Genomic DNA, 10,437 nt, shown 5'->3' on the forward strand with positions numbered 1-10,437 from the left:
ATAAACTATGGTGAATAATTCTTTAAATAATGTACATTCCATCGTAATTACATCGGGTATCTATGTATACTTGTAAACTACTCGAAGAAGATGTTTAGAATCAAAACCTAAAAAATTTAATACATACAATGTCAAGAATTGTTAAAAGAGATATTGATTTTGAGATAATTTGATGTTGGTACCATCTATATAGTAGCATTTATCTACAAAAATTCAAAGAAGAAATGGACTCACCGTTGAGTTATCATAAATCTTAAACCTCCTAGAGTAAAAGTTACCACACATGTGAGTCCAAAAAAAATAACAGCTCAGGATGGTTAAGTTTTAAAATTGATATAAAAGCAACCAAAAATCGTTATGACAAGATCCTTACATTCCCGGAAATCTAAAAGTAGAAAATAAATGAATACTATTTTATCAGAACCTAATTATAGATTTAAATTTAAGAAATCAGGTTCCAAACAGTACACTAAAATCAAAGAAAAATTAAAGTGATGCGAAAGAAAGTATTTTAATGTACAGTAATGCAAAAACACAAGGGAAATATGAAACCATGCAAACCAAAGCTACTTCTTCCTGAATGTTGCAAAATATCTCCACAAATATTAATACAAAACATATGTAGCATGGTATGACGGTTTAAAAACAAAAGTAACATGATAAAACTCTTAATTGCTTGACTAATTTCATGTGGAGTTGGCTATAAACTACTCACAGTTGATGTAAAGAAACATGTCACACCCCGAAACCGACGGTGGAAACGTTTCGAGGCGGAGGACGTCATGCGTAGTATCACAACCATTGTACATAGTAAGCATAGTAAACACAACCATTACATTAAAATAAGAATATTTACATTTGTTTTAAAAGCACTGAAAACATAGATTATATACATCGGTATAATCAAAAGTACAGACGAGACTTCTATATTGTCCACCTTCTCCAAAAGTAAGCAAGATACCTGTCTAACGTGAACCTGAGAATACAAGCAGTTTTAGTAATATCAACATAAAGTTGGTGAGTTCATAAGCGGTTGATTTCTAGTGAAAGAAAATGTTCCTTTGATTTCATGAAAAGTTGTTTTCCAAGAAAATCCCATATTTTCTTATAAAAGAAGTTTGGTTATCCATTTGTTAAACAACATGTTTATGAAAAGTTAAGTTATCCCAGGAAAAACCTATATTTTCCTTATAAGTCAATGGTTGGTTATAAATCCGAAAATGAAATGTACAAGTATCTACCATACTTGTATCGTTAGGTGAAGTTTCCTTGAAAACTCGGTTATCCTCGATGAGATACATTAGTTTTAATACACACATAAAACTAATAAGTAGGTAGTGAACTAATTCCCAAGGGTATTGTTGATACCCTCTAGTAATCAAAACAGTTATTACATTGAGGTTAGTTCACTAGGTTTATTATTACCAAAAGTAAATCTCAATTATCTAAGTTGCGAGTTCCATAACCGTACAATAAACTGGATATGGAATGTAACGGGGCCAGTATCATTTTATGACTTTGTCACCCGTAGACCTGTTGGTCCCACTGTAGCTAGCAGCAAGGTGCGGGGTAGTCAGTCCCATATAGATCTATACACAAAAGTCACGTTCTCCCTCCAGGACATTCTGGTTACAGGTTTAGTCCTACACTCACGTATTCCGATGGAGTGTTACCAAGGACGTGTCTCTAATCTTTAGAATAACGAATTTACAAGTAATAATACGGAAAATCCCATTTTATGATTGGCATGAATCCTTTGTAAATTATATAATATATAACATAAAATATAACATTTTATGATGAGATTCACAAGTTTCCTTGTTTTAGTTTTCAAAACTAACTCTACAAGTTAATTTCTTAATCAGTTGGTAAAATGGTTTTCTATGCTAAAAGCAAGCTGAACATGTATGTATTTCAGTTCCCTTGTACTTTTTCTTGTATCCCCCCCCCTGAAATCATGAAAAACTCGGAAAAAATTGTAGGGGTATGAACTCAACTGCAGTGAATGGATGGAAGTGCTGGGTAGGAATGTTAGGTGTTAAGTGAGGACTTGAACACACGCAAGGATCCTATGTTACATGAAGTGATACATAATTGTATCTAATTAGTTATTTAATCACTAAATAAGTAAGTAAATACAGTCTAATGTGTGAAAACACTTTATTTCAAGTGTTAGGAATGATATGGGTTGCATGTAAGGAGTGTATGGCCTCATTATGGAGTTTACTCTTCAAGTGGCGGCCTTAGGGGTGTTTACGGTTGAGGGACCATATCCCCCATGAGTTTATGGCTGTAAACTCATGGGAATGGTGCATTTGCGTGTTCCAAGGTCTCATGCTTCACAAGTAAAGGTCCTCTGGTTGAATCAAAAGCTTAGGAAGTGATTGGAGCTTGAAATGGCCCTTAATTGGAGTTAACGGTTTTTGAGTCCCTCCTTGGGGAGTCTACGGTCGTAAACACATGAGTTTATGGTCTCAAAGTCATGTTTTGTCACTATCTTTTATGGTTTGTGTCACACCTTTAAACCAATGGCGGAAACGTTCTGGGGCGGAGGACGTCATATAAAGTATCACAACCAATGTAGATAGTAAGTATAGTAAACACAAAATATTACATTACATAGGAGTATTTAAATATGTTTGAAAACAAGGTAATACATGTTTTATAGATACATTAGTTTGAACAAAACTACAGACGAGACTTCTATACGCTCCATCTTGCTCCAAAAGTTTGCGGGATACCTGTCTAACGAGAACCTAAGAATACAAGCAGTTTTAAAAATATCAGCATAAAGCTGGTGAGTTCATAAGGGTTTGTTTCAGTAAAAGAACAAGTTTCCTTAGGTTTTCTGAAAAAGTTGTTATCCAAGAAAATCCCATATTTTCTTATAAGAAAAGTTTAGTTATTCGTTTGTTACACAAACTGGTTAAGAACAGTTCCGTGATCCTAGGAAAAACCCTTATTTTCCTTAAAATTTTTTGGTTGGTTATCGATTTGAAATGAAGTGTACAAATATCTACGTACCATACTTGTAGCGTTTAAGTGGAATATCCTGAAAGCCTTATTATCTTTGAAAGTACATTAGTTTTAACACGTATATATGACTAATAAGTAGTTAGTTTTAATATATAAAACTATAGATGAAAGAAAGGAATCCGTGAATAAAGTTAGTTAATCTAATATGTATTGTGAGTCGTATAACCATACTAATTTCACCCATGACCTTCTTGACGTTCTTCTGGCGTCGCTCGATTCCAAAATTTTTCACCCTAAGCGTGACTGCCTAACCAGAGCTAGCAGTTAAGGTGTGGGATTGTCAGTCCTGAATAGATTTATCCAGAAATTTCACGTTCTCCCCCCAGGAGACTCTGGTTATACTTCCAGAGAGGATTAACTGGTACCCCGAATGGAATAATGAAGAAAAATCTCACAAGCTAGTATTACTAATTCACAGAATAATAGATTGTTCTCGAGTTTTCGAAGTAGTTTGGTACAGGGTAAAATATAAATAATCAAACACAAGATAATTATTTAACAAGATACTCTAGATTAAATATGGATAAACTAAATCAGACATAGTTTATATTATTGACTTTGCACGAAGTTTGAATCCATAAAACAAGTAATGTCGATCCTAAATTATTCGCTTAATAATTTGAATGATTACATAAGTTATAAATTGGATGATTTGATAAGTTCTCAAATTGTTTGAAAGCTATGTAATTACATTCCGAAAATCTCCCTTATGCTCCGCATATTACAAAAACGGATTGAGTATTTAAAGTTTGTTAGGAAATCATATAATTACATGAGTTTTAAGTTTAAAAAACCTATATGATTTGCTTGTATTCCCCCCCTGAAAACATTGGAAAACACAGAAAAAGGTGTAGGGGTATGAACTCACCAGACGAGAAATGTATCGGTAGGATGCTAAGTGTCAGTTCAGGGCTTGAATACACGCGAGGATCCTATGTAATATGAAGAGACACATAATCGTATCTAATTAGACTTTGAACTACTAATTAAATATGAATATACACTCCGAGACACGGAAACACTTCATCTTAAGTGTTAGGAATGATCCGGGTTGCTTCTAAGGGGGGTGTAAGGCTTAGATATGGAGTTTTCTCTTCAAGAGTAAACTCCTAAGGGAGATTACGGCCCATAGACCATATCCCCATGATTTTACGACTGTAAACTCATCGGTGGTGTGTTCTTGGTTGCTTAAAGGTCTTATAACACTAGTGGAATGAGGCTAGGTTCAGATCTAAGGCAAGGGAAATGATTTGATCAGCATGTGGACCATTTTAAGGAGTTTACGGATGTAATCTAGGAGTTTACTGCCGTAAACTCTCATATACCCTTTCCTTTAGTGCTTTGGTGATTGTAGGTTAAGCACAAGTGATTCTAGTCCAAAGTAGAAGTCATGGAAGGAAGTTAGGGCACCATTTGACCACTATAGACGAGTTTACGGCCCAGGAACCATTCCTTGGGGGTTTTACGGCCATAATCTCCTAAGGAGGTGGTTCCTTTCATGTTTAAGGTCCCTAACACAATGGTGGTTGGTTCTAGACATTATTCCAGTGCATAGGAGGTGTTTAAGGGGCATTTTAACACCTTAAATGGTGTTTACGGTCCTTGAAGGGGTGTTTACAGTCCAAGCATGCTCTTGGGATGTAAACTCATGTTTACTCCCCATATGTTAAGTTTTTGGTGCTCTAAGTCCATTCATGTAAGCCCATAAGTCATTGCTAAGCACCAAAAGTGATTTGGGAGGGTTTTGGGGCTCCAAAACCCCATTTAAGGGTGGTTACGGTTTAGGGCTGTTCTAGGGCCATAAACACAAGTTTTTGACACTATTGGATGATTTAAACACGAATTTGAAAGCTACACATGCTAAACTATAAGTTAGGATAGATCACTTACCAAATTAGAGCTTGAAATGGGGTGATTTTTGATCAAAGTTTGGATTCTAGAGAGAGAGAGTAGTGAGAGAGAGTGAAAAAGCTTCAAATGAAGTCCACTGACCCTTATATAGGGTTTGAGTTTTAGGCTCCGTGGAAATCTACCCGATACTGATGTTAAACGAGGCTTATGGTCGTACCCGATTTAGTTAACCCAACGTAGTTATAATTAAAAAAAAATCAAACAAATAACGATGGTATTTTCACGCGTTTCTAATGGCTTTGGACAGTCATGAGGTCAAAATAAAAGTCTTAATTTAAATGTACTAATTCAAAATGTTAACGTAAAAATTGAAATACAACGGGTTTTAGTGAAGGAAACGGGTTACCGTGACGGAAAACATTTCGGATTGTCATATTATCCCCCGTTAGACGGAATTTTGTCCTGAAATTTAGAATTAAGACACAATTCATATAACTGGAAAGAGATGCGGATATTTTTATTTCATCGAGTCTTCACGCTCCCAAGTGAACTCGGGTCCCCGCTTAGCATTCCAGCGAACGTTCACTATCGGAATACGGCTTTGTTTCGTACGTTTGATCTTTCTATCCATGATTTCGATTAGTTCTTCTACGAAGTTCAGACTTCCGTTGATCTCGATCTCATCAAAAGAGATTACGAGGGTTTCATCGGATAGACACTTTTTAAGATTACAGACGTGGAAGACAAGATGGATGATGCTAAGCTCTTGAAGTAGTCGGAGTTTGTAGGCTACGCAACCGATCCTAGCGAGGATCTCGAAAGGTCCTATGTACTTCGGGTTAAGTTTTCCAGGCTTTCGAAAGCGTATCATGCCTTTCTAGGGCGAGACCTTCAACAGGACACGATCTCCTACCTGGAATTTTTAGGGTTTCCGTCGTTTATCGGCGTAACTCTTCTATCTGTCTCGTGAAGCTTTTGGTCGTTCTCGGATTTGGATGATCTTCTCGGTGGTTTCGTGGATGATTTCAGGACCAGTGAGAGCACTTTCGGGGACTCGAATCTTGGCTAGCTGCGTGTCCCCTACCCCGGGCCAACACAGAGGGGATCTGCACTTGCGACCGTAGAGGGCTTCGAACCGGGTAGCGTTGATGCTGGTGTGGTAGCTGTTGTTATATGAGAACTCGATCAAGGGTAAATAGGTGTCCCACGACTTTCCGAAATGGATTGCACATGCTCTCAACATGTCTTCCAGGGTCTGGATAGTTCTCTCTATGTTGTTCTGTCTGTTTGAGGATGGTAAGTTGCACTCATGTCCAACTTAGTTCCAAGAGCCTTCCGAAGGGACTTTCAAAACCTTGAGGTAAACCTGCTATCTCGATCGGAGAGAATGGACACAGGTACACCGTGCAGTCGAACTATCTCTTGGATGTAGATTCACGTAAGTCTTTCCATATTGAATGATTCTTTAATCGGAAGGAAGTGAGCGGATTTTTTCAAACGATCGACAATTACCCAAATGGTATCATACTCACTCGGAGATTTGGGTATCCTGATGATGAAATCCATGGTAATCACCTCCCATTTCCACTCAGGTATCTCGGGCTGCTGGAGCAGACCCGAGGGCTTCTGATACTCAACCTTTACTTTGGCGCAAGTAAGACACTTGTCCACGAAGGTAGCGATTTCGGCTTTCATGTTTAGCCACCAATATTGTTTCTTAAGATCTAGGTACATCTTGTCTGAACCTGGGTGAACATGTGACATCCCCATTTTTCTTGGCCAGAAAAGACCGATTTAATTTATGCTTTTTAAAATAAAATTAGAGAAATATTTTTAAAAGATGTTGTGGAATTGGTCCCCAAACAAAATATGATAAAAGTTTATCAAAACCTTCTTTAAGAAATGTATACTTTCATTTCATATCAAAACCTCGGGATGTCATGTTCCGATACAGATCAAAAGCATAAACAAGACATTATAAGCCTTTCGACAGTTATTTACAACCACTGGCCTATAATCCAAAAATCTCTCATCGTCCTCCAACTATGCTCGGGGTCCACTACCTGTAATCATAAAACTGAGTGGGTCAGGCTTGGGAGCCTGGTGAGCATATAGGGTTTTTAACCCACAATAATAATATACTTATTAAGTTCACTAATCAACAATAACCCTAATTACCCATTCCCGTTGTCCTCACTTTACGTCCCTAAACACCTATCACAAGGGACCTAGCCTAAGGAATATCATCGGGATGGACACTACTGCTAAGGGGTTTCCTCAGCCATACATGTCCTTAAGGCAACCATGAAGGGGACGAAGTACGCCAATGAACATTTAATTCATCAACACCTACAAGTTGCGAACCTGCTAGTGTTCCACTGGACTATCTAGAAAGTCCGTGGTCGTCATCTATACTTCGCTAAATGATTACAACAACAACAATATCGAGGCCTCTCACCATTTTAAAACACATCAACTATTTCATCTACCCATGTTCTACCCAACATATTTTGTAGATCAAAAGCATATACAGTTTAAAACTTGTACAAAACATCAATTCAACAGTTACCTCAAATAAACAATTAGCATATTTACACATAACACGTATTTGTAGGTAAATACTTCATATCTATGTGTAACTTGAAAGTAACTACACACTCACATATTTTGGTGAAAATCGGGCAGCAATTCGTTTCCTAAAAAGACCGTTTCTAATAAAACCGGGAGTTTTAATGAGAAACCGGGCTCTGCGAAAGGTCAGGCTTCGAAACCGAAAAGATAAATTTTCCGGGCTTCTCGGGCTCTTCGTAGGGTATTCCGCGCTTTACAATCGATATCGGGGCTTTGCGGGATGTTAAAATGAAGAAAATATGGGTTTAGGGGTTAAAAGTGACAAAATTCCAAAATTACGCGGGAGGTCTTGCACCTTTCTATTTATAGGGGCGAGGCTTCTGATCGGATGGTCAGCAGGGAGACACGCGTTGCAGATCCGAAGGGCTCGTAGCATCTGCTCGCACGTGGGCTCGCACATGGCTGCGCATGCGAAGGGCTCGCTGGAGGCTCCTGATTGGACCGCGGCTTACTGGTGCACCTGCGAGGTTCGGAGTTAGGTGCGAGGCTTGGAGCTAGGTTGTGCGAGGCTCGGACGGAGAGCAGGCAGCTTCAGATTGGGCCTCCTTCTCGGTCGAATCAGAACAGGACACGCAGGTACTGTTCACACGGGGAGTCATCGGCTTGGTCTCCGGCTCGGACACATGGCTCGCATGACTCACCAGAATTTTGGACACGTGGCTTGTTCTCAGCAAAGGTGATGTGGCCAAAGCCACATATGCGGATTTTCTCGGTTTTTGTGCAAAAACTTCTAAAATCCATAACTTTCACATATGAGCTCCGTTTTTGACATTCTATATATGCACGCGTAGATAAAATTACGCTCTACAACTTCCGTTTAGACTTACTCGGCTAATTTTGAATTTAAATTTTATATTATTATTATTTTTAACAGATCCGGACAGGAAATCCGTTAAAAATTCATAACTTCTTCATACGATGTCCGTTTTCGTCAGACTTTTTACCATTGTGCTCCTAATGATGAGACCCTCAATTCTCATTTAGGTTGTGTTGGCTAAAAATCGCTCGATCTAAAATTCGAGTTATTAGCTATCTACTACTATGCTGAAACTTCGAAAAATCATAACTTCCTCATACGAAGTCAGATTTGGGCGTTCTTTTTATCGAACTTCTCGGTTTAACGAATACTACGACTTTCGTTTAGATTACTAAGGCTAAAAATTAGTTTATCGAAAACTCACTTTTTACGACATTCAGCACCGTGCCGGTTTTGTTGCGAAACTTCGACAGGTCATAACTTCTTCGTTATAACTCGGATTTTGGTATTCTTTATATCCCCGAAATCCTTGTTTCGACCACTACAACTTTATGTAAAGATATCGGGCTTATCTCACACTTTAATGTTGCTGCTTATTTTTATTCTTAATAAATTAAGCCCTAATAATTAAACATAAAACACATAATTCACAAAATATTCACATAATTCCTTTTCATTTCTTCAAAATGAGTTACAAAGGTTAACCTAGACTATCAACTCAATATAAACGCCTAGGCTAGAAACACGAGTGTTACAATTCTCTCCCCCTTAGGATAATTCCATCCCCGGAATCACATATCACCAAACAACTGCGGGTAGCGACTCATCATGTCACTTTCTGTTTCCCAAGTGAGATTTGGTCCATTTGTATGTTTCCAACACACAAGCACTAAATCGACCATCTTGCGTCGCAACTTCATAGTCTTACAGTCAACGATTGCCTCAGGTTCTTCGATCAACCTCTTGTTTTAATCCAGCCTTAACTCAGAAATCAGAATTATGTCGGGCACATCTCCCGTGAACTTTCTCAAGTAACACACATGAAAGGTGTTATGAATACCCTCCACTTCTTCTGGTAAGTCTAGCTTGTAAGCTTGATTCCCGATCTTCTGAAGAACTTTGAACTGTCCAATAAACCTTGGACTCAACATTCCACGTTTCCCAAATCTTATAAGTCCCTTCCACGACAAGACTTTAAGTAAAACTAAATCTCCAACTTCAAAGGTTATCGGTTATCTTTTCTTGTCAGCATAACTCTTTTGTCGATCTTGAGCAGCTAACATCCTTTCCCTTATTACTTTCAACTTTTTAGCAATCTGATGGACTATTTCAGGTCCCATAAACTGCTTTTCCCCAGCTTCCAGCCAACATGATGGCGTTCGACACTTTTCCCCATACAAAGCGTGATAAGGTGCCATCTTAATGCTTGAGTGGAAACTATTATTATAGGAGAATTCTACTAGAGATAAGTGTTCATCCCAGTTACCTTGGAATTCTAGGGTACATGCTCTCAGCATATCCTCCAATGTTTTAATCGTTCGTTCGCTCTGACCATCGGTTTGTGGATGGTAAGCTGTACCCAAACACAACTTAGTACCCAATTCCTCTTGTAGACTCCTCCAAAACCGTGAGGTAAAACGGCTATCACGATCGGATACAATCGTTAGCGGAACACCGTGAAACCTCACAATTTCCTTCGCGTAAGAATTCGCAAGTTTATCCATAGACCATTTCTCTTTGGCTGCTATGGAATGCGCACTCTTAGTGAAGCAATCAATGACCACCCAAATCATGTCGTGACCGTTCCTTGTTCTGGGCAGTTTAGTCACAAAATCCATGGTGATGTCTTCCCATTTACCCATGGGTACGGGTAAATGTTCTAAACTCCCATACGGTTTCTGATGTTGTGCCTTAACCCTAGCACAAGTTACACACTCGGCCACACACTTAGCAACATCGAGCTTCATCGTCGGCCACCAATAATGGGGTTTTAAATCCCTATACATTTTTGTACTGCCGGGATGAATCGAGTACATGGTCCTGTGAGCTTCTTCCATCAGATGATCTCTTACTCCGCCCATCTTAGATACCCAAATTCTATCTTGAAATACCTTCAACCCTTGGGTGTTTGTACCGAACACTAATGTTTTGCCCAAACGTTC

This window comes from Lactuca saligna, chromosome 1 (assembly GCF_052625555.1).
Source record: "Lactuca saligna cultivar CGN05327 chromosome 1, ASM5262555v1, whole genome shotgun sequence".
Classification (NCBI taxonomy): domain Eukaryota; kingdom Viridiplantae; phylum Streptophyta; class Magnoliopsida; order Asterales; family Asteraceae; genus Lactuca; species Lactuca saligna.